The sequence below is a fragment of the Pollicipes pollicipes genome, unplaced genomic scaffold (assembly GCF_011947565.3).
Source record: "Pollicipes pollicipes isolate AB1234 unplaced genomic scaffold, Ppol_2.1 Scaffold_6052;HRSCAF=7182_pilon_pilon_pilon, whole genome shotgun sequence".
In the NCBI taxonomy this organism is placed as follows: domain Eukaryota; kingdom Metazoa; phylum Arthropoda; class Thecostraca; order Pollicipedomorpha; family Pollicipedidae; genus Pollicipes; species Pollicipes pollicipes.
This window is the reverse complement of record NW_023596805.1, coordinates 25,030,083-25,051,640: the sequence shown is the minus strand read 5'-3', so window position 1 is coordinate 25,051,640 and position 21,558 is coordinate 25,030,083. Positions and strand designations below refer to the sequence as shown.

General features: G+C 49.8%; 9 non-coding genes across 9 annotated transcripts; 7 read left to right on the top strand and 2 right to left on the bottom strand.

The window, feature by feature from the left end:
- Nucleotides 1–2,897: 2,897 nt before the first annotated feature.
- On the bottom strand, nucleotides 2,898–2,968 carry TRNAG-GCC (transfer RNA glycine (anticodon GCC)). The gene has a single exon. It is a non-coding gene; the product is annotated as a tRNA-Gly (tRNA).
- Nucleotides 2,969–4,368: 1,400 nt separating this feature from the next.
- TRNAG-GCC (transfer RNA glycine (anticodon GCC)) lies at nucleotides 4,369–4,439 on the bottom strand. The gene has a single exon. It is a non-coding gene; the product is annotated as a tRNA-Gly (tRNA).
- A 646-nt stretch (nucleotides 4,440–5,085) lies between these two features.
- On the top strand, nucleotides 5,086–5,156 carry TRNAG-GCC (transfer RNA glycine (anticodon GCC)). The gene has a single exon. It is a non-coding gene; the product is annotated as a tRNA-Gly (tRNA).
- An 830-nt stretch (nucleotides 5,157–5,986) lies between these two features.
- TRNAS-CGA (transfer RNA serine (anticodon CGA)) lies at nucleotides 5,987–6,068 on the top strand. Its single transcript has one exon. It is a non-coding gene; the product is annotated as a tRNA-Ser (tRNA).
- A 3,506-nt stretch (nucleotides 6,069–9,574) lies between these two features.
- TRNAS-CGA (transfer RNA serine (anticodon CGA)) lies at nucleotides 9,575–9,656 on the top strand. The gene has a single exon. It is a non-coding gene; the product is annotated as a tRNA-Ser (tRNA).
- A 4,106-nt stretch (nucleotides 9,657–13,762) lies between these two features.
- Nucleotides 13,763–13,844, top strand: TRNAS-CGA (transfer RNA serine (anticodon CGA)). Its single transcript has one exon. It is a non-coding gene; the product is annotated as a tRNA-Ser (tRNA).
- Nucleotides 13,845–16,159: 2,315 nt separating this feature from the next.
- On the top strand, nucleotides 16,160–16,230 carry TRNAG-GCC (transfer RNA glycine (anticodon GCC)). The gene has a single exon. It is a non-coding gene; the product is annotated as a tRNA-Gly (tRNA).
- Nucleotides 16,231–17,321: 1,091 nt separating this feature from the next.
- On the top strand, nucleotides 17,322–17,403 carry TRNAS-CGA (transfer RNA serine (anticodon CGA)). The gene has a single exon. It is a non-coding gene; the product is annotated as a tRNA-Ser (tRNA).
- Nucleotides 17,404–20,609: 3,206 nt separating this feature from the next.
- On the top strand, nucleotides 20,610–20,680 carry TRNAG-GCC (transfer RNA glycine (anticodon GCC)). Its single transcript has one exon. It is a non-coding gene; the product is annotated as a tRNA-Gly (tRNA).
- Nucleotides 20,681–21,558: the final 878 nt, after the last annotated feature.

Genomic DNA, 21,558 nt, shown 5'->3' with positions numbered 1-21,558 from the left:
GGAACCACGATCGCAAGCGATATCCACATATTTAATCTTCGTTTGGGGAGGGGGGGGGGGGGGGTCACATTCAAAAGCCTTTGCTACATTGTTATGCTGAATGACTCATTGCGAGTTGAGGAAAACAAGCGCCAACAGGGTCCAGGGTCTTTTGCGACAAGATATTACTTCTCAATTATTGACCGTTTTCGAGGCCTTTGTGACATTGATGCGCACGGATCCCATAAAAGCGCCACCCAGCGACACTTCCTGCGCCGCGCCGCCGTTGCGTGGAACCGCCTGCCTGCGGCGGCCGTCTGTGCCTCCTCGCGCCGGGCATTCTTGGCTGCTTTAAATCGCTGACTCGTCGACTGAAACTGTGTGTCTTTGCGTACGTGTGTGTGTCTCTGTACTGTGTGTGGGTTCTTTTTCCCTGTACGACTAGGCGCTGAGCAACCACCCCGTGGACGCGCCGCAAAGAAAATAACTGCAGTTGCAACTGTGAAAGATCTTGAGTCCGATAGGCTCACGTTCGTCGGAATCTTGCCATATTTTCTCACACTTCCGTAGCGACATAGTCTTCGATCATACCGACACCAGCAATCGACGGCGTGCGTCATTCGCTGTGCAGTCAACGCCCAAGTCAGTGCTGTGTGTAAGGCAATCAGTGATCTACCAGCTAGAGAAAATACACGCTGTCGTAACGACGCCGCAGCGCCGCGGCATAATTGCGCAAAAATTTCAGCGCCGTTGTGACGTAAGCGCCGAGGCGTCCATCTCATGGTGCGCCGTAGACTGAAACTCAGGCGCCACCGTTCGCCAAAAAAGAGTAGAATGCAGAGCGTAGAGACTTCCTGGTGTGATCAGAGCATTACGACACGCAGCTGCGCTGTTGCAAATATTATGGTGTTGTCATTGTACCACATCCAGTATCGTTTCAAGTGGTTATAAAACACTGCTCAAGTTAACGGGGCTTAATTTTTGTACTCCGCAGTAATCTCTATTCCAATGCTTCCGGTCCATTTTCCTAAAACCTTCACCACTCAAGTCGCGGCGTACGATATCACTACCCGTGGTGAATATGGAAACTTTAGTGTTCATTTTTTCTCTTCTGGTCTGTGTGGTGACGGACGACGGCCTTACCGCCCCCTTCTCCTTCCCTACAGCTTCAGCTTTCGCCGCTCACTTCGTATATATTTTCGCTGCCTCTCGTCAAAATAATCCGTGGGCGGCGGCGGTCATGGCCGAGTGGTTAAGGCGTCTGACGGGAAACCAGATTCCATCTGGGAGCGTAGGTTCGAGTTATACCGACCGCGGGTCGCGCACTTTACGCTGGAAGGCCCATAGCGGAAAGGCGTGGAAGAATTTGATGGAGCTGGTCTTGAGCCTGACCCATTAAAGATGAAGATGTGTGCATGACGGTGATCTCTATGCAGCCGGAGTGATATTTTAAAGGGGTTGCACCTAATTTGGTGTCCAATTTTAGTCCAAATGAGTCATTGAAAACGGTGACACCTTACAATGAGACGTCTGGGTCAAAATCGGCATGCTCGCCTCTCACGATGCGGCCTTTATTCGCGTGGTCTTAGCGATGCGCGTAACCCTCGACCGTTGGGGGTTAAAAGTGTTCCCTCCTGGATGCCAGAATAAATCTTGAACCGTGCATCAAGGTTCAGCCGAATTTCAGTGTTTGGCAGGCCTTTAGTTTGATACGTTGTAAAAGGAATATTTCCGACGGTGGGCCAGGTCACCGATGTATAACATCAGGTCATATGACGTCAGGTCGTATGATGTCACCAGTGAAGCTTCGGCGACTCTTTTTGGTTCAACAGGCTGCCGTTTGCAGCTACGCTTGTTAGCTTCCTTTGCCGTATTTTCATTAAACGGATGGGATCACTGGGTGCTAGTGACGGCCAGACATACTACATAGCAACTCAAGGTCACCGGCAGGGGTCATGCGAGGTCAAGCTCCTCGTATCGGACCGAAGGGATTGGTGCCGCTGTTTGTAATAAGGCAGTCGGTCAGCTGGCACATTTCCAAACCAACGGCCTTAGGAACCAGAGGAAAAGAAAACGGACTGCAGTGAACCGACCTGATACTAACTGAACCTTAGCTTGACCTGATCTTTGATAGCATGATTCTGACGCGCAAGAGAAAGCACCGTTTTGAGTGGCCGGTAGTGCTGTGGAAAAAATAAATGTTTGGAAGCTTTTGTTTTCTGCTGCCCGGTGCAATTTTGCAAATCGTTGCCTCAGAGATAGATATGGAGTTGTTAATCTTGATAGGGCTCGAATGGTTTGGCATGATGTGCTTTGCTTCGCGGAGCATTGGAATCATGGTGTGATGATACGGAAAACAGTTCATTATATGGCGTTTGGTTCTTCATACGGATGGCCACACAGGCAAGGGGGACTAGGTGTTGTTGGATTTATATTTGCAACATATGGGCAGCGAGGTTTGAAATTCGCATTCTCAGCCAAGTACTTACTGCAGCCATGGGCTGCGACACGTCGGAAGGGCAGCCGCACCGCAGCGCTGGTGTGTCCCCCGTTTGAACGAACGAAAATACTTGGGGACGGACCCCGGGCGGGAGTTGGCTCCATCTTCTCGTGGTTGATGACACGTAGGAGCCTTGGATGGGAATCGACTTACCCGTGGCAGCGCGTGTTCAAATCCCGTCTGATGCCTCGGTTGGTCGTGGTGCGCTTGGCTGTTCTCAGCTGCTTGCGCGCGAAGGCTTCAGACGTGCTACTGCGGCCCTCTCGGTTTGCTGTCAGTTTGAATGGCTGGCAGTCAGTGATCCCTAGCTGATCCCTATCCCTAGCTGCTGGAGCGATCCCTAGCTGGCAGGGGCGGAGCGGGGCAGGCTGCAGGCAGATGTCTTTTTTTAAAGGCTGTCGATACAATAGGCTGCGCCTGCATCGGCCGGGAATCGAACCCGGGCCGCCCGCGTGGCAGGCGAGCATTCTACCACTGAACCACCGATGCTCTGCAGTTTGAGCGAAAGCTGTTTCCCGAAAGTCATTGGGTCCTAATGGCTTTGACGTTGCGTTTACATAGGAAATTGAAGCCTTGTTTGCCTGTGGGTTTCGAACTGTGGAGCAGGGCTGGGACGGTTTAGTCAGGTAAGGAGAAGCGGAAGAACGCGGTGTGTGTGTGTGCAGGGGGAGGGGGGAAGGGGGTAGTAACCGTCGCTGTCCTGAGTAGTGCACTGCCCACCTCCTCTTCTTGCTCTACCCCGATCTCGACATTCTAGCTCGTGCGTCCGGTTTTTCCAGCACTGGTCCACTCGCGAGTTGGACGCGGTTAGTGCCTGCACCTTTTCCACATCTTGTGACGGGCTGTTCATTTATCAACTGCTGACTCCCAAGTGGTGGTGTCTGGCTGCTTTGACGGCTGCCGACTTCTGGAGACTGGTAGGTGGCTGCTGTTGCGCTGACCGACAGCAGAAGACTGCCACGTGACATCCGTCTGGGCCAAGCCCCTAAAAGCCGGGTGCATTGTGAGGATACCACCTCTCCTCTGTCCGTGCACCGGGCCGGACCGTTTCAGCGTCTGCGGCTTTGTCCCCGTACGGCTGATGGTGTAACGTCGGAACTACTTTCGTCGCTCGGCTCTGAACGCGAATCCTTTTTCGTTTTTTAACTTATATCAGTCCCACACAATGTTTCCAGATTCCATGATTGAACAGATCAGCGTCTTCTGCAGAACTCTCCATTTGCGATTACTCCGAGGTCTTCCTCGTCTTGAACTCTTTCGGCGGTGTTTTGGTCATTTTAGAATGATGTCTGGTATTCGGTGGTCGAGATCAAGGATCATCTTTTCGACGCGTTCAGGGGTGACTGTCAGGTTGGCGCCTATCCTCTATGGGTGCGCATAGGCCTGTAGTGTGTGATGACTTCCGTGGCGCAAATTTTCCCAACAACAAAAATTAGGCAGGCGTCAAGCGAAGAGTTAGTGTCTTATGTGTGCCGTCAAGCGAAGAGTTAGTGTCTTATGTGTGCCGGACCACGATGCAGTCTCGTAGGCGCTGTTTGTATTGTGATGGTTGTGTCCTAAAGGTGCACACCAGTAATTGTGGAAAAGTGTCTGGTGTGTTAAGCATTGACACTATTCCACCATTACTGGTGTTTCAAGCAGGTTAGTGTTGTGTGTGTGCGACTTTTTGATGCAGTCTCCGTGGGCACTCCTCGTTCGGCCCGTACCAACTTGTGATGCGATGTTGCTGCATGATGCGTCATATTATTATGGTGTGGACTTATGCCGGAATATTGTCTTACACCGTGGTGACTGTCACTTTATACTGGAGCTGTTTCCTTGTGGGAGCCATGTTTCATTGTTCACCACTGCAGGTGTGAAATGTGAATTGGTGTTGGGGCATAGAAAAGTGCATCGGCCGGGAATCGAACCCGGGCCGCCCGCGTGGCAGGCGAGCATTCTACCACTGAACCACCGATGCCTGATTACATGGTTTGACCCGGTTTACCGCGGGCCAAAAGGTCATATGCAATTTATTGCTTAGCGCTGCAACTCCAAACAGTCAAAATATGTGATTTGTCTTACTGTTGCGGTGGCACCTTAGTTCTAACTCTGACATGTGATGATGACAGGCAATACCACGCTCAAAAGTTATGTAAGCTCAGAAACATATATGCTATATATGACCATACCTGACGGTAGTTGGAAAAGAACACGACCAAAACTTTTTCTGCACAATCGTAGGTCTAATGAATATAATTTGGAATCCAATAACCCTAACATCTCCCATCCATGACCGTTGCTTCTGAGTTACATTTAATGTTGTGTTGCATTCCATACCAGGTGATTAAGGCGTTTGATTTAAAGTCCCATTACACCTAAGCAGCACTTGGTTTTAGCGCCGGTTGCCTTTAGTTGCTGCGAGCCAGGCGCGAAACAGGCTGTTCACGAGGATTTGTCCGTGTCGCGTAGCATGATGGGTACAAGTGCACAGCTTAGAGCAGTTGAAGATTTACTTTGGCTTTCCGAAGAGAACAGGACTTTAAAGCCTCACTTCACTTTGCTCCTCAATCAACTCAATTATGACCCACCGACCTCCGGTAATCGGGGTTGAACCCCTGCACTTAGCATCGGTGGTTCAGTGGTAGAATGCTCGCCTGCCACGCGGGCGGCCCGGGTTCGATTCCCGGCCGATGCATCTTGGATATCACGTGGCTCCAGCCAGGCTAAGAAAATAAACGTCGTGTTGTGCAGCTAGCAAAAAAAAAAAACCACCATCGCGTGCGTTGAAAACCAACGTCAAATGTTACGGGGTATAAGCAGAAGAACCTGCATACACAAGCACCATCCCTGGTTACCGTTTCGGGTTCTGAACCGACCGTCCGAAAACAGCTCTCCATGCACGGTATCCTGAGCATCCATACTAGTGGCGCAGCATTCCAAACGAAAATATCAACCCGCAGTCTAGCCCTCCCCGCCAACGTGCAGCCCGATATGCTGGCCTAGGACTTTGAACAACTGGGGAGCCCTGAGCCACAGCCAAACAATCGACGGTACAGAGCCGGGAGAAAGAACGTAACACGCAATATAACACCTAGTTTGCCCCGAATCCGCACGGAGTCGAGCAGGCGGCGATTCTGGTGTGGTTTTGCAGCTACATTTAATTCATTACCAGATGAGACTAGATGTTGCCCACTGCAGGCCTTTAATAAGAGGCGTTAATAACATCTCGTCCAAATTTTGTATAGTTGTTATGCGTCGACCCAAAATATACATATTGGTGCTCCCCCATACAGGGCGTACTAATGTTCATGTGACTGTTTTGAATAGTTTTGTGCGGCGATCGTTTTGTAGGATATTGGCTAGAGCTCGAAAATACCCATAAATTTGGATGAGCAAGTGCACGATATAACACAATGCAACGGGGGCGATCAGCCTTCCACATGCTCTCCCCTTCCCCCATGTGTTGCTTGCTGTGCATTTACATGGCCTGTTCTGAAGTTCATTTATGATAAAACGGGTCCGGGAGCGGTCGTGGCCGAGTGGTTAAGGCGTCTGACTCGAAATCAGATTCCCTCTGGGAGCGTAGGTTCGAGTCCTACCGGCCGCGATATGTGGGATTTTACCCCACACATCCTCCAACCCTTCGGGCGAGACAGTGTGGACGCGATGGTCGGTCCCATGGTGCATGCCATGGCACGTGTTGCTGTTGCTACCATTTGCACCATTGCTAAAATGACTGACCTTTGAAAGCAGAATTTCGACAGGTACGCATAGTTAGCACTCACTATGGAGCCTCCTCCGCCCCCCCCCCCCCCCCCCCCTGTTGAAATGGAAGACATGTTGTGGCACAGTCCCACGTAGAGTCGATTGGTTAGAGTCGTTGTATACGGAATGGATTTGTGATAGGATAGCTGCACAGTATTTTGGAAGCGTGCTATGTAAACAATCATTTCATGAAACTTTGTGTTGGTGTTTTGTGTGAACCCGCCCGTGATGCAGTCTCCAGATGCTGTCGGCTTATCTCTTAGTGCCCGTAAGTGATGCGGTGACTGGAGGCTAGGATCTTGTGCGCACCGAACGGCGATGCAGTCTCGCGGAGGTGCGTTAGCGATTCGTGTTACACCAGATGTAAAACGTTCGTAAATGTCCCTTGTGCGGCGTTTCATATGCTTTCATTGCGTTCTGTTGTGGCGTCCTTTGACGTGCAGCGCAATGTGTAGGACACGAAGTGGAAAATGCATCGGCCGGGAATCGAACCCGGGCCGCCCTCGTGGCAGGCGAGCATTCTACCACTGAGCCACCGATGCCAAGTGAAGGGGTTTAAACCTGATTACCGGAGGTCGATGGGTTATTGTTTATTTAAACATGATTGACTTGGTTGAGAAGTTATTCTTCTGAGTTGTTTCCTCTCCGGAAAGGCAAAGCTAATGTTCAAATACTTTAAGCCGTGAACTTTTCCCCCTCCCGCGCCCTTCCCGGCGCAACCCATGTAGGTTTGTTGTCATGGCCTGTCTAAAGCTAAAAGAGCCTCCGCGAAATACTTTGGGCTATCAATAGGTATTGGACTACCATTTAAAATGATGGACATTGCAGGTAAGACATGAATGCTGAAGAGACAGAGATGTACCTCCCAAAAATATGTCTTGTTGGACATAGGTGAGGCCAAGTGTTGAGGTCGTCTTCTGTGAAGTCCGATCCGTAGGTGACTTGGGGTAGTCTTGGTGACTTCATTTCAGTTGTGTACGATACAGGCTATGCAATGTAGTCTGAAAAAGGTACGAGAGATAGCGAAATAGTGATTGATAATCTGCAGAGATATGATGTACACGCACGCGCGGACGCACGCACGCACACAAACACACAGGCAAAAACACACGCCCATAGCCCATAGCCATAGCCATAGCCGTAGCCGTAGCCATAGCCATAGCCATAGCCATAGCCATAGCCATAGCCATAGCCATAGCCAAAGCCAGAGCCATACCCCCCCCCCCCACACACACACTAACGCATTACAGCATCGGTGTTGGTTGACATGGCATATTTACTGGGACCTCATGTTGCACGTGGTGTCTTATCTTCCACAAGTATCTAGAGTTTTCCTCTTCGATCATCATCACGCCTTACATTGGCCTTGGCGTACTTCACGTTGTTAAATGGTGACGCGGCTGTGTTATAGGAATGAATTACAACCTGGCCAGGTTGCTGTTCACATGGTGGGACCGTCTATTTTCTTAGTCTAAGTGAAGTCGCATGAATTCCAAACTGCATGGGGACTGCTGTTTGAACGTCAGAAATACCAACTGATGCCAAAAGCCAGAATCTGGAGATCCTTTCACTTATACTACGCATCAGTTGGCGTTGGTGCATCACACATCAATACGCGATGGTGTATGTCTTCTACGCAACACGAGGTTCATTTTCATAACCTAATGGAAGCTACATAAAACCCAAGATGCATCGCTTACCACGCTTAAAAGTTCTGTAAGCTCAGAAACATGCATGCTATATATGACCATACCTGACGATAGTTGGAAAAGAACACGGCCAATACTTTTTTTGCGCAATCGTAGGTCAAATGGATATAATATGGAACCCAATAGCCCTAGCTTCTCCCATCCACGACCGTTGCGTCTGAGTTACCTACAATGTTGTGTTGCACTCCCTGCCAGTTGATTAAGGCGTTTGATCTAAAGTCCCATTATGCCTAAGCAGCACTTGGTTTTGCCGCCAGTTGCCTTTAGTTGCTGCGAGCGAGGCGCGAAACAGGTTGTTCACGAGGATTTGTCACTACCGCGTGGCATGATGGGGACAAGCGGACAGCTTAGAGCAGTTCAAGATTTGCTTTGGCTTCCCGAAGAGAAAAGGATTTTAAAGCCTCACTTCTCTTCGCTCCTCAATCAACTTAATTATAACCCACCGACCTCCGGTAATCAGGTTTAATCCCCTTCACTTAGCATCGGTGGTTCAGTGGTAGAATGCTCGCCTGCCACGCGGGCGGCCCGGGTTCGATTCCCGGCCAATGCAGTTTTGATTCAAGATAGGTTCTCATAAATCGAATGCCGTGCCACGTGCCGTGCATTATGAAACTGCCGCCCAGCATGGGACACAGCGGCTGTCTGATCATCGTCCACACCGACAAACGTGATATGAAATGCACAAGGTGGAAAAACCGAGCACTCCCATGCTAGACAGATTACCAGTTCAGAATATTTACCCAGCACTGCAATCCCGTCAGGGACATTCTCGCTTATGTACCCGTAGCGGGCCAAGTTCAGGTGCACACGGGGAGACTGTATCACACTTCAACGCTCACAAGAAAGCAACCTGCATGGGGTTACTTTCTTGGCCACCGCATGGGGTGCAGGCTCTGAACCGACCGTCCAAAAACAACTCTCCATGCACGGCACCCTGAGCCTGCATGCGCGAGATGTCATCCCTGGGTACCGTTTAGGGTTCTGAACCGACCGCCCGAAAACAGCTCTCCATGCATGGCATCCTGGGCATCCATACTAGAGACGCAACATTCCAAAACGAAAATATCACCCCGCAGCCCGCCCGCCCCACCAACGCGCAGCCCGATATGCTGGCCTAGGACTTTGAACAACTGGGGAGCCCAGAGCCATAGCCAAACAATCGACGATGCAGAGTCGGGACAAAGAACGTAGCACGCAGTATAACACCTAGTTTGCCCCGAATCCGCACGGAGTCGAGCAGACGGCGATTCAGATGTGGTTTTGCAGCTACATTTGGCTCATTACCAGATGAGACTAAGTGTTGCCCACTGCAGTACTTTAAAAGGAAACGTTAATAACATCTCGGCCAGATTTTGTATGATTCTTATGCATCAACCCAAGATGTGCATATAGGTGTTCTCCCATACCGGGCGTACTTATGTTCGTGTCAGTGTTTTTAACATTTTTGTGCGGGGATCCTTTTGCAGGATGTTGGGTAGAGCTCGAGAATACCGATGAATTTGGATGAGCAGATGCACAATACAACACAATGCAACGGGGACGTTCAACCTTCGACATGCCCTCCCCTCCCCCATGTGTTGCTTGCTGTGCATTTACATGGCGTGTTCGAAAGTTCATTTATGATAAAACGGGTCCGGGAGCGGTCGTGGCCGAGTGGTTAAGGCGTCTGACTCGAAATCAGATTCCCTATGGGAGCGTAGGTTCGAGTCCTACCGGCCGCGATATGTGCGATTTTACCCCGCACGTCCTCCATCCCTTCGGGCGAGACCGTGTGGACGCGATGGTCGGTCCCATGGTGCATGCCATGGCACGTGTTGCAATTGCTACCATTTGCACCATTGCTAAAATGACTAACCTTTGAAAACAGAATTTGGACAGGTACGCATAGTTACCTCACTATGGAGCCTCCTCCGCCGCCCCCCCCCCCCCCTCCGTCTCGCCTTGTTGAAATGGAAGACATGCTGTGGTACAGCCCCACGGTCTAATGTCGATTGGCTACATGTCAGTTGGGTAGATGTCATTGTATACGGATTGGATAGATACGATACAGGTTATGCAATGTAGTGTGAAAAAGGTGCGAGAGATAATGAAATAGCAATTGATAATCTGCATGGATATGGTCTACACGCACGCGCGGTTGTAAACAGTTGTGTACTGTACAGGATATGCAATGTAGTCTGAAAAAGGTACGAGAGATAATGAAATAGTAATTGATAATCTGCATGGATATGATGTACACGAATGCGCGGACGCACGCACACAAACACACAGACACATACACACGCCCATTGCCCATAGCCATAGGCATAGGCATAGGCATAGCCGAAGCCATACCCACACACACTCACACACATAACACATCACAACATCGGTGTTGGTTGACATGGAATATTTACTGGGAGCTCATGTTGCACGCGGTGTCTTGTCTTCCACAAGCATCTCGACTTTTCCTCTTCGATCATCATCATACCTTACATTGGCCCTGGGCGTACTTTACGCTGTGAAATGGTGACACGGCTGTGTTTAGGAATGAATCACAACCCGGCCAGGTTGCTGTACACATGGTGAGACCGTCTGTTTTCGTATTCGAGGTGAAGCCGCATAAATTCCAAACTGCATGGGGACTGCCGTTTGAACGTCAGAAATACCAACTGATGCCAAAAGGACAGAATCTGGAGATCCTTCCACTTATACCACGCATCAGTTGGCGTTGGCGCATCAGACATCAATACGCGATGGTGTTTGTCTTCTGCACAACACGAGGTTCATTTTCGTAACCTAATGGAAGCTACATAAAACCCAAGATGCATCGGCCGGGAATCGAACCCGGGCCGCCCGCGTGGCAGGCGAGCATTCTACCACTGAACGACCGATGCCTGTTTACATGGTTTGACCCGGTTTACCGCGGGCGAAAAGGTCATATACAATTTACTGTTTAGCCCTGCAACTCCAAACAGTCAACATATGTGACTTGTCTTATTGTTGCGTGTCTTATTATGGTGGCACCTTAGTTCTAACTCTGACATGTGATGATGACAAGCAATACCACGCTTAAAAGTTACGTAAGCTCAGAAACATATATGCTATATATGACCATACCTGACGATAGTTGGAAAAGGCCACGGCGGGCGGCCCGGGTTCAATTCCCGGCCGATGCAGGTTTGATTCAAGATAGGTTCTCACAAATCAAGTGCCGTGCATTGTGAAACCGCTGCCCAGCATGGGACACAGCGACTGTCTGATCAACATCGACACCGACAAACGTGATATAAAATACACAAGGTGGAAAAACCCAGCACCCCTGTGCTGGACAGATTGTGGGTTTGGATTATATACCCAGCACTGCAATCCCGTCAGGGACATTCTCGCTTATGTACCCGTAGCGGGCCAAGTTCAGGTACACATGGGGAGACTGCATCACACTAACGCTCACGAGAAGGCAACCTGCATGGGGCTACTTTCTTGGTCACTGCTTGGGATGCAGGCTCTGAACTGACCGTCAAGAACAACTCTCCATGCACGGCATCCTGAGCACCCATACTAGAGGCGCAACATTCCAAAACAAAAATACCAGCCCGCAGCCCAGCCCGCCGCGCTTAGCTTGTGATCCAGCCGGCCAAAGCTCGCTGTATTTTAATGCTGGTCCACCATAAGCCCGTGAGTATTCATTTATTGCATGACGCATTTTGTCATCAAGTTGTGTCTCTAGTATGGATACTCAGGGTGCAGTGCATGGAGAGTTGTTTTAGGACGGTCAGTCAGAACCCCAAACGGTAGCCAGGGGTGGTGTCTTTTGTATGCAGGCTAAGGGCGAGGTGCATGGAGAGTCGTTTTTGGACGGTCGTTTCACAGCCCGCACCGTGGAGACATATGCGGTGGCCAAGAAAGTAAACCGCGGAGGCTACTTTCTTGTGAGTGCTATTGTGCGATGCAATCTACTCATGTACACCTGAGATCAGCGTGCTACGAGTACATAAGCAAACACGTTACACGTTCATGACGGGATTGCAGTGCTGGGTATATAATCTAAACCGATAAGTTAAGCACGAGGGTGGTGTGTTTTTCCGCCTTGTGTATTTTATGTGACGTTTGACGGCGCGGACGTTGATCAGACAGACGCTGCGCGCCATGCTGGGCGCCAGTTTCACCGTGCAGGGTACGTAACACCGCACTCAATCTATGAGAACCCAGCTTGAACTTTACAAACTGCATCGGCCGGGAATCGAACCCGGGCCGCCCGCGTGGCAGGCGAGCATTCTACCATTGAACCACCGATGCCTGTTTACATGGTGTGACCCGGTTTAACGCGGGCCAAAAGGTCATATGCAACTTGTTGTTTAGCGCTGCAACTCCAAACGGTCAAAATATGTGATTTGTCCTATTGTTGCGGTGACACCTTAGTTCTTACTCTGACATATGATGATGACAGGCAATACCACGCTTAAATGTTCTGTAAGCTCAGAAACATATATGCTATATGTGACCATACCTGACGGTAGTTGGAAAAGAACACGACCAAAACTTTTTCTGCACAATCGTAGGTCAAATGAATATAATTTGGAATCCAATAACCCTGACATCTCCCATCCATGACCGTTGCTCCTGAGTTACACACAATGTTGTGTTGCACTCCATACCAGGTGATTAAGGCGTTTGATTTAAAGTCCCATTACACCTAAGCAGCACTCGGTTTTAGCGCCGGTTGCCTTTAGTTGCTGCGAGCCAGGCGCGAAACAGGCTGTTCACGAGGATTTGTCCGTGTCGCGTAGCACGATGGGGACAAGTGCACAGCTTAGAGCAGTTGAAGATTTGCTTTGGCTTTCCGAAGAGAACAGGACTTTAAAGCCTCACTTCACTTTGCTCCTCAATCAACTCAATTATGACCCACCGACCTCCGGTAATCAGGGTTAAGCCCCTGCACTTAGCATCGGTGGTTCAGTGGTAGAATGCTCGCCTGCCACGCGGGCGGCCCAGGTTCGATTCCCGGCCGATGCATTTTGGATATCACGTAGCTCCAGCCAGGCTAAGAAAACAAACGTCGTGTTGTGCAGCTAGCAAAAAAAAAAAAAACCACCATCGCGTGCGTTGAAAACCAACGTCAAATGTTACGGGGTATAAGCAGAAGAACCTGCATACACAAGCACCATCCCTGGTTACCGTTTCGGGTTCTGAACCGACCGTCCGAAAACAGCTCTCCATGCACGGTATCCTGAGCATCCATACTAGTGGCGCAGCATTCCAAACGAAAATATCAACCCGCAGTCTAGCCCTCCCCGCCAACGTGCAGCCCGATATGCTGGCCTAGGACTTTGAACAACTGGGGAGCCCTGAGCCACAGCCAAACAATCGACGGTACAGAGCCGGGAGAAAGAACGTAACACGCAATATAACACCTAGTTTGCCCCGAATCCGCACGGAGTCGAGCAGGCGGCGATTCTGGTGTGGTTTTGCAGCTACATTTAATTCATTACCAGATGAGACTAGATGTTGCCCACTGCAGGCCTTTAATAAGAGGCGTTAATAACATCTCGTCCAAATTTTGTATAGTTGTTATGCGTCGACCCAAAATATACATATTGGTGCTCCCCCATACAGGGCGTACTAATGTTCATGTGACTGTTTTGAATAGTTTTGTGCGGCGATCGTTTTGTAGGATATTGGCTAGAGCTCGAAAATACCCATAAATTTGGATGAGCAAGTGCACGATATAACACAATGCAACGGGGGCGATCAGCCTTCCACATGCTCTCCCCTTCCCCCATGTGTTGCTTGCTGTGCATTTACATGGCCTGTTCTGAAGTTCATTTATGATAAAACGGGTCCGGGAGCGGTCGTGGCCGAGTGGTTAAGGCGTCTGACTCGAAATCAGATTCCCTCTGGGAGCGTAGGTTCGAGTCCTACCGGCCGCGATATGTGGGATTTTACCCCACACATCCTCCAACCCTTCGGGCGAGACAGTGTGGACGCGATGGTCGGTCCCATGGTGCATGCCATGGCACGTGTTGCTGTTGCTACCATTTGCACCATTGCTAAAATGACTGACCTTTGAAAGCAGAATTTCGACAGGTACGCATAGTTAGCACTCACTATGGAGCCTCCTCCGCCCCCCCCCCCTCCCCCTCCTGTTGAAATGGAAGACATGTTGTGGTACAGTCCCACGCAGAGTCGATTGGTTGGAGTCGTATGCGGATTGGATTTGCGATAGGATAGCTGCACAGTATTTTGGAAGCGTGCTATGTAAACAATCATTTCATGAAACTTTGTGTTGATGTTTTGTGTGGACCCGCCCGTGATGCAGTCTCCAGATGCTGTCGGCTTATCTCTTAGTGCCCGTAAGCGGTGCGGTGACTGGAGGCTAGGATCTTGTGCGCACCGAACGGCGATGCAGTCTCGCGGAGGTGCGTTAGCGATTCGTGTTACACCAGATGTAAAACGTTCGTAAATGTCCCTTGTGCAGTGTTTCATATGCTTTCATTGCGTTCTGTCGTGGCGTCCTTTGACGTGCAGCGCAATGTGTAGACACGAAGTGGAAAATGCATCGGCCGGGAATCGAACCCGGGCCGCCCGCGTGGCAGGCGAGCATTCTACCACTGAACCACCGATGCCAATTGGAGTGTTTAAAACCTGATTACTGGAGGTCGATGGGTTATTGTTTATTAAAACATGATTGACTTGGTTTAGAAGTTATTCTTCTGAGTTGTTTCCTCTCTGGAAAGGCAAAGCTAATGTTCAAATACTTTAAGCCGTGAACTTTTCCCCCTCCCGCGCCCTTTCCGGCGCAACCCATGTAGGTTTGTTGTCATGGCCTGTCTAAAGCTAAAAGAGCCTCCGCGAAATACTTTGGGCTATCAATAGGTATTGGACTACCGTTTAAATTGATGGACATTGCAGGTAAGACATGAATGCTGAAGAGACAGAGATGTACCTCCCAAAAATATGTCTTGTTGGACATAGGTGAGGCCAAGTGTTGAGGTCGTCTTCTGTGAAGTCCGATCCGTAGGTGACTTGGGGTAGTCTTGGTGACTTGATTTCAGTTGTGTACGATACAGGCTATGCAATGTGGTCTGAAAAAGGTACGAGAGATAGTGAAATAGTGATTGATTATCTGCATGGATATGATGTACACGCACGCGCGGACGCACGCACGCACACAAACACACAGGCACAAACACACGTCCATAGCCCATAGCCATAGCCATAGCCGTAGTCATAGCCATAGCCATAGCCATAGCCAAAGCCAGAGCCATGCCCCCCCCCCCCCACACACACACACTAACGCATCACAGCATCGGTGTTGGTTGACATGGAATGTTTACTGGGAGCTCATGTTGCACGTGGTGTCTTATCTTCCACAAGTATCTAGACTTTTCCTCTTCGATCATCATCATACCTTACATTGGCCTTGGCGTACTTCACGCTGTGAAATGGTGACGTGGATGTGTTATAGGAATGAATCACAACCCGGCCAGGTTGCTGTTCACATGGTGGGACCGTCTATTTCCTTAGTCTAAGTGAAGTCGCATGAATTCCAAACTGCATGGGGACTGCTGTTTGAACGTCAGAAATACCAACTGATGCCAAAAGCCAGAATCTGGAGATCCTTCCACTTATACTACGCATCAGTTGGCGTTGGTGCATCACACATCAATACGCGATGGTGTATGTCTTCTACGCAACACGAGGTTCATTTTCATAACCTTATGGAAGCTACATAAAAACCAAGATGCATCGCTTGCCACGCTTAAAAGTTCTGTAAGCTCCGAAACATGCATGCTATATATGACCATACCTGACGATAGTTGGAAAAGAACACGGCCAATACTTTTTTTGCGCAATCGTAGGTCAAATGGATATAATTTGGAATCCAATAGCCCTAGCATCTCCCATCCACGACCGTTGCGTCTGAGTTACCCACAATGTTGTGTTGCACTCCCTGCCAGGTGATTAAGGCGTTTGATCTAAAGTCCCATTATGCCTAAGCAGCACTTGGTTTTACCGCCAGTTGCCTTTAGTTGCTGCGAGCGAGGCGCGAAACAGGTTGTTCACGAGGATTTGTCACTACCGCGTGGCATGATGGGGACAAGCGGACAGCTTAGAGCAGTTCAAGATTTGCTTTGGCTTTCCGAAGAGAAAAGGATTTTGAAGCCTCACTTCTCTTCGCTCCTCAATCAGCTTAATTATAACCCACCGACCTCCGGTAATCAGGTTTAATCCCCTTCACTTAGCATCGGTGGTTCAGTGGTAGAATGCTCGCCTGCCACGCGGGCGGCCCGGGTTCGATTCCCGGCCGATGCAGTTTTGATTCAAGATAGGTTTTCTTAAATCGAATGCCGTGCCACGTGCCGTGCATTATGAAACTGCCGCCCAGCATGGGACACAGCGGCTGTCTGATCATCGTCCACACCGACAAACGTGATATGAAATGCACAAGGTGGAAAAACCCAGCACTCACATGCTAGACAGATTACCAGTTCAGAATATATACCCAGCACTGCAATCCCGTCAGGGACATTCTCGCTTATGTACCCGTAGCGGGCCAAGTTCAGGTGCACACGGGGAGACTGTATCACACTTCAACGCTCACAAGAAAGCAACCTGCATGGGGTTACTTTCTTGGCCACCGCATGGGGTGCAGGCTCTGAACCGACCGTCCAAAAACAACTCTCCATGCACGGCACCCTGAGCCTGCATGCGCGAGATGTCATCCCTGGGTACCGTTTAGGGTTCTGAACCGACCGCCCGAAAACAACTCTCCATGCACGGCATCCGGAGCATACATACTAGAGGCGCAACATTCCAAAACGAAAATATCAGCCCGCAGCCCAGCCCGCCCCACCAACGCGCAGCCCGATATGCTGGCCTAGGACTTTGAACAACTGGGGAGCCCAGAGCCATAGCCAAACAATCGACGATGCAGAGTCGGGACAAAGAACGTAGCACGCAGTATAACACCTAGTTTGCCCCGAATCCGCACGGAGTCGAGCAGACGGCGATTCAGATGTGGTTTTGCAGCTACATTTGGCTCATTACCAGATGAGACTAAGTGTTGCCCACTGCGGTACTTTAAAAGGAAACGTTAATAACATCTCGGCGAGATTTTGTATGATTCTTATGCATCAACCTAAGATGTGCATATGGGTGTTCTCCCATACCGGGCGTACTTATGTTCGTGTCAGTGTTTTTAATATTTTTGTGCGGGGATCCTTTTACAGGATGTTGGGTAGAGCTCGAGAATACCGATGAATTTGGATGAACAGATGCACAATACAACACAATGCAACGGGGGCGATCAGCCTTCCACATGCCCTCCCCTTCCCCCATGTGTTGCTTGCTGTGCATTTACATAACCTGTTCTAAAGTTCATTTATGATAAAGCGGGTCCGGGAGCGGTCGTGGCCGAGTGGTTAAGGCGTCTGACTCGAAATAAGATTCCCTATGGGAGCGTAGGTTCGAGTCCTACCGGCCGCGATATGTGCGATTTTACCCCGCGCGTCCTCCATCCCTTCGGGCGAGACCGTGTGGACGCGATGGTCGGTCCCATGGTGCATGCCATGGCACGTGTTGCAATTGCTACCATTTGCACCATTGCTAAAATGACTAACCTTTGAAAACAGAATTTGGACAGGTACGCATAGTTACCTCACTATGGAGCCTCCTCCGCCGCCCCCCCCCCTCCGTCTCGCCTTGTTGAAATGGAAGACATGCTGTGGTACAGCCCCACGGTCTAATGTCGATTGGCTACATGTCAGTTGGGTAGATGCCATTGTATACGGATTGGATAGATACGATACAGGTTATGCAATGTAGTGTGAAAAAGGTGCGAGAGATAATGAAATAGCAATTGATAATCTGCATGGATATGGTCTACACGCACGCGCGGTTGTAAACAGTTGTGTACTATACAGGATATGCAATGTAGTCTGAAAAAGGTACGAGAGATAATGAAATAGTAATCGATAATCTGCATGGATATGATGTACACGAATGCGCGGACGCACGCACACAAACACACAGACACATACACACGCCCATAGCCCATAGCCATAGCCATAGGCATAGGCATAGGCATAGCCGAAGCCATACCCACACACACTCACACACATAACACATCACAACATCGGTGTTGGTTGACATGGAATATTTACTGGGAGCTCATGTTGCACGCAGTGTCTTGTCTTCCACAAGCATGTCGACTTTTCCTCTTCGATCATCATCATACCTTACATTGGCCCTGGGCGTACTTTACGCTGTGAAATGGTGACACGGCTGTGTTTAGGAATGAATCACAACCCGGCCAGGTTGCTGTACACATGGTGAGACCGTCTTTTTTCGTAGTCGAGGTGAAGCCGCATAAATTCCAAACTGCATGAGGACTGCCGTTTGAACATCAGAAATACCAACTGATGCCAAAAAGACAGAATCTGGAGATCCTTCCACTTATACCACGCATCAGTTGGCGTTGGCGCATCAGACATCAATACGCGATGGTGTTTGTCTTCTACACAACACGAGGTTCATTTTCGTAACCTAATGTATGCTACATAAAACCCAAGATGCATCGGCCGGGAATCGAACCCGGGCCGCCCGCGTGGCAGGCGAGCATTCTACCACTGAACGACCGATGCCTGTTTACATGGTTTGACCCGGTTTACCGCGGGCCAAAAGGTCATATACAATTTACTGTTTAGCCCTGCAACTCCAAACAGTCAACATATGTGACTTGTCTTATTGTTGCGCGTCTTATTATGGTGGCACCTTAGTTCTAACTCTGACATGTGATGATGACAAGCAATACCACGCTTAAAAGTTACGTAAGCTCAGAAACATATATGCTATATATGACCATACCTGACGATAGTTGGAAAAGGCCACGGCGGGCGGCCCGGGTTCGATTCCCGGCCGATGCAGGTTTGATTCAAGATAGGTTCTCACAAATCAAGTGCCGTGCATTGTGAAACCGCTGGCCAGCATGGGACACAGCGACTGTCTGATCAGCATCCACACCGACAAACGTGATATATAATACACAAGGTGGAAAAACCCAGCACCCCTGTGCTAGACAGCTTGTGGGTTTGGATTATATACCCAGCAGTGCAATCCCGTCAGGGACGTTCTCGCTTATGTACCCGTAGCGGGCCAAGTTCAGGTACACATGGGGAGACTGCATCACACTAACGCTCACAAGAAGGCAACCTGCATGGGGCTACTTTCTTGGTCACTGCTTGGGATGCGGGCTCTGAACTGACCGTCAAAAACAACTCTCCATGCACGGCATCCTGAGCACCCATACTAGAGGCGCAACATTCCAAAATAAAAATACCATCCCGCAGCCCAGCCCGCCGCGCTTAGCTTGTGATCCAGCCGGCCAAAGCTCGCTGTGTTTTAATGCTGGTCCACCATAAGCCCGTAAGTATTCATTTATCGCATGACGCATTTTGTCATCAAGTTGTGTCTCTAGTATGGATACTCAGGGTGCAGTGCATGGAGAGTTGTTTTAGGACGGTCAGTTCAGAACCCCAAACGGTAGCCAGGGGTGGTGTCTTTTGTATGCAGGCTAAGGGCGAGGTGCATGGAGGGTCGTTTTTGTACGGTCGTTTCACAGCCCGCACCGTGGAGACATGTGCGGTGGCCAAGAAAGTAAACCGCGGCGAGTACTTTCTTGTGAGTGCTATTGTGCGATGCAATCTACTCATGTACACCTGAGATCAGCGTGCTACGAGTACATAAGCAAACACGTTACACGTTCATGACGGGATTGCAGTGCTGGGTATATAATCTAAACCGATAAGTTCAGCACGAGGGTGGTGTGTTTTTCCACCTTGTGTATTTTATGTGACGTTTGACGGCGCGGACGTTGATCAGACAGGCGCTGCGCGCCATGCTGGGCGCCAGTTTCACTGTGCAGGGTACGTAACACCGCACTCAATCTATGAGAATCCAGCTCGAACTTTACAAACTGCATCGGCCGGGAATCGAACCCGGGCCGCCCGCGTGGCAGGCGAGCATTCTACCACTGAACCACCGATGCCTGTCTACATGGTTTGACCCGGTTTAACGCGGGCCAAAAGGTCATATGCAACTTGTTGTTTAGCGCTGCAACTCCAAGCAGTCAAAATATGTGATTTGTCCTGTTGTTGCGGTGACACCTTAGTTCTTACTCTGACATATGATGATGACAGGCAATACCACGCTTAAATGTTCTGTAAGCTCAGAAACATATATGCTATGTGTGACCATACCTGACGGTAGTTGGAAAAGAACACGACCAAAACTTTTTCTGCACAATCGTAGTTCAAATGAATATAATTTGGAATCCATTAACCCTAACATCTCCCATCCATGACCGTTGCTCCTGAGTTACATATAATGTTGTGTTGCACTCCATACCAGGTGATTAAGGCGTTTGATTTAAAGTCCCATTACACCTAGGCGGCACTTGGTTTTACCGCCAGTTGCCTTTAGTTGCTGCGAGCGAGGCGCGAAACAGGCTGTTCACGAGGATTTGTCCGTGTCGCGTAGCATGATGGGGACAAGCGGACAGCTTAGAGCAGTTGAAGATCTGCTTTGGCTTTCCGAAGAGAACAGGATTTTAAAGCCTCACTCCTCTTCGCTTCTCAATCAACTTAATTATGACCCACCGACCTCCGGTAATCAGGTTTAATCCCCTTCACTTAGCATCGGTGGTTCAGTGGTAGAATGCTCGCCTGCCACGCGGGCGGCCCGGGTTCGATTCCCGGCCGATGCAGTTTTGATTCAAGATAGGTTCTCATAAATCGAATGCCGTGCCACGTGCCGTGCATTATGAAACTGCCGCCCAGCATGGGACACAGCGGCTGTCTGATCATCGTCCACACCGACAAACGTGATATGAAATGCACAAGGTGGAAAAACCCAGCACTCCCATGCTAGACAGATTACCAGTTCAGAATTTATACCCAGCACTGCAATCCCGTCAGGGACATTCTCGCTTATGTACCCGTAGCGGGCCAAGTTCAGGTGCACACGGGGAGACTGTATCACACTTCAACGCTCACAAGAAAGCAACCTGCATGGGGTTACTTTCTTGGCCACCGCATGGGGTGCGGGCTCTGAACCGACCGTCCAAAAACAACTCTCCATGCACGGCACCCTGAGCCTGCATGCGCGAGATGTCATCCCTGGGTACCGTTTAGGGTTCTGAACCGACCGCCCGAAAACAGCTCTCCATGCATGGCATCCTGGGCATCCATACTAGAGACGCAACATTCCAAAACGAAAATATCACCCCGCAGCCCGCCCGCCCCACCAACGCGCAGCCCGATATGCTGGCCTAGGACTTTGAACAACTGGGGAGCCCAGAGCCATAGCCAAACAATCGACGATACAGAGTCGGGACAAAGAACGTAGCACGCAGTATAACACCTAGTTTGCCCCGAATCCGCACAGAGTCGAGGAGACGGCGATTCAGATGTGGTTTTGCAGCCACATTTGGCTCATTACCAGATGGGACTAAGTGTTGCTCACTGCAGTACTTTAAAAGGAAACGTTTATAACATCTCGGCTAGATTTTATATGATTCTTATGCATCAACCCAAGATGTGCTTATGGGTGTTCTCCCATACCGGGCGTACTTATGTTCGTGTC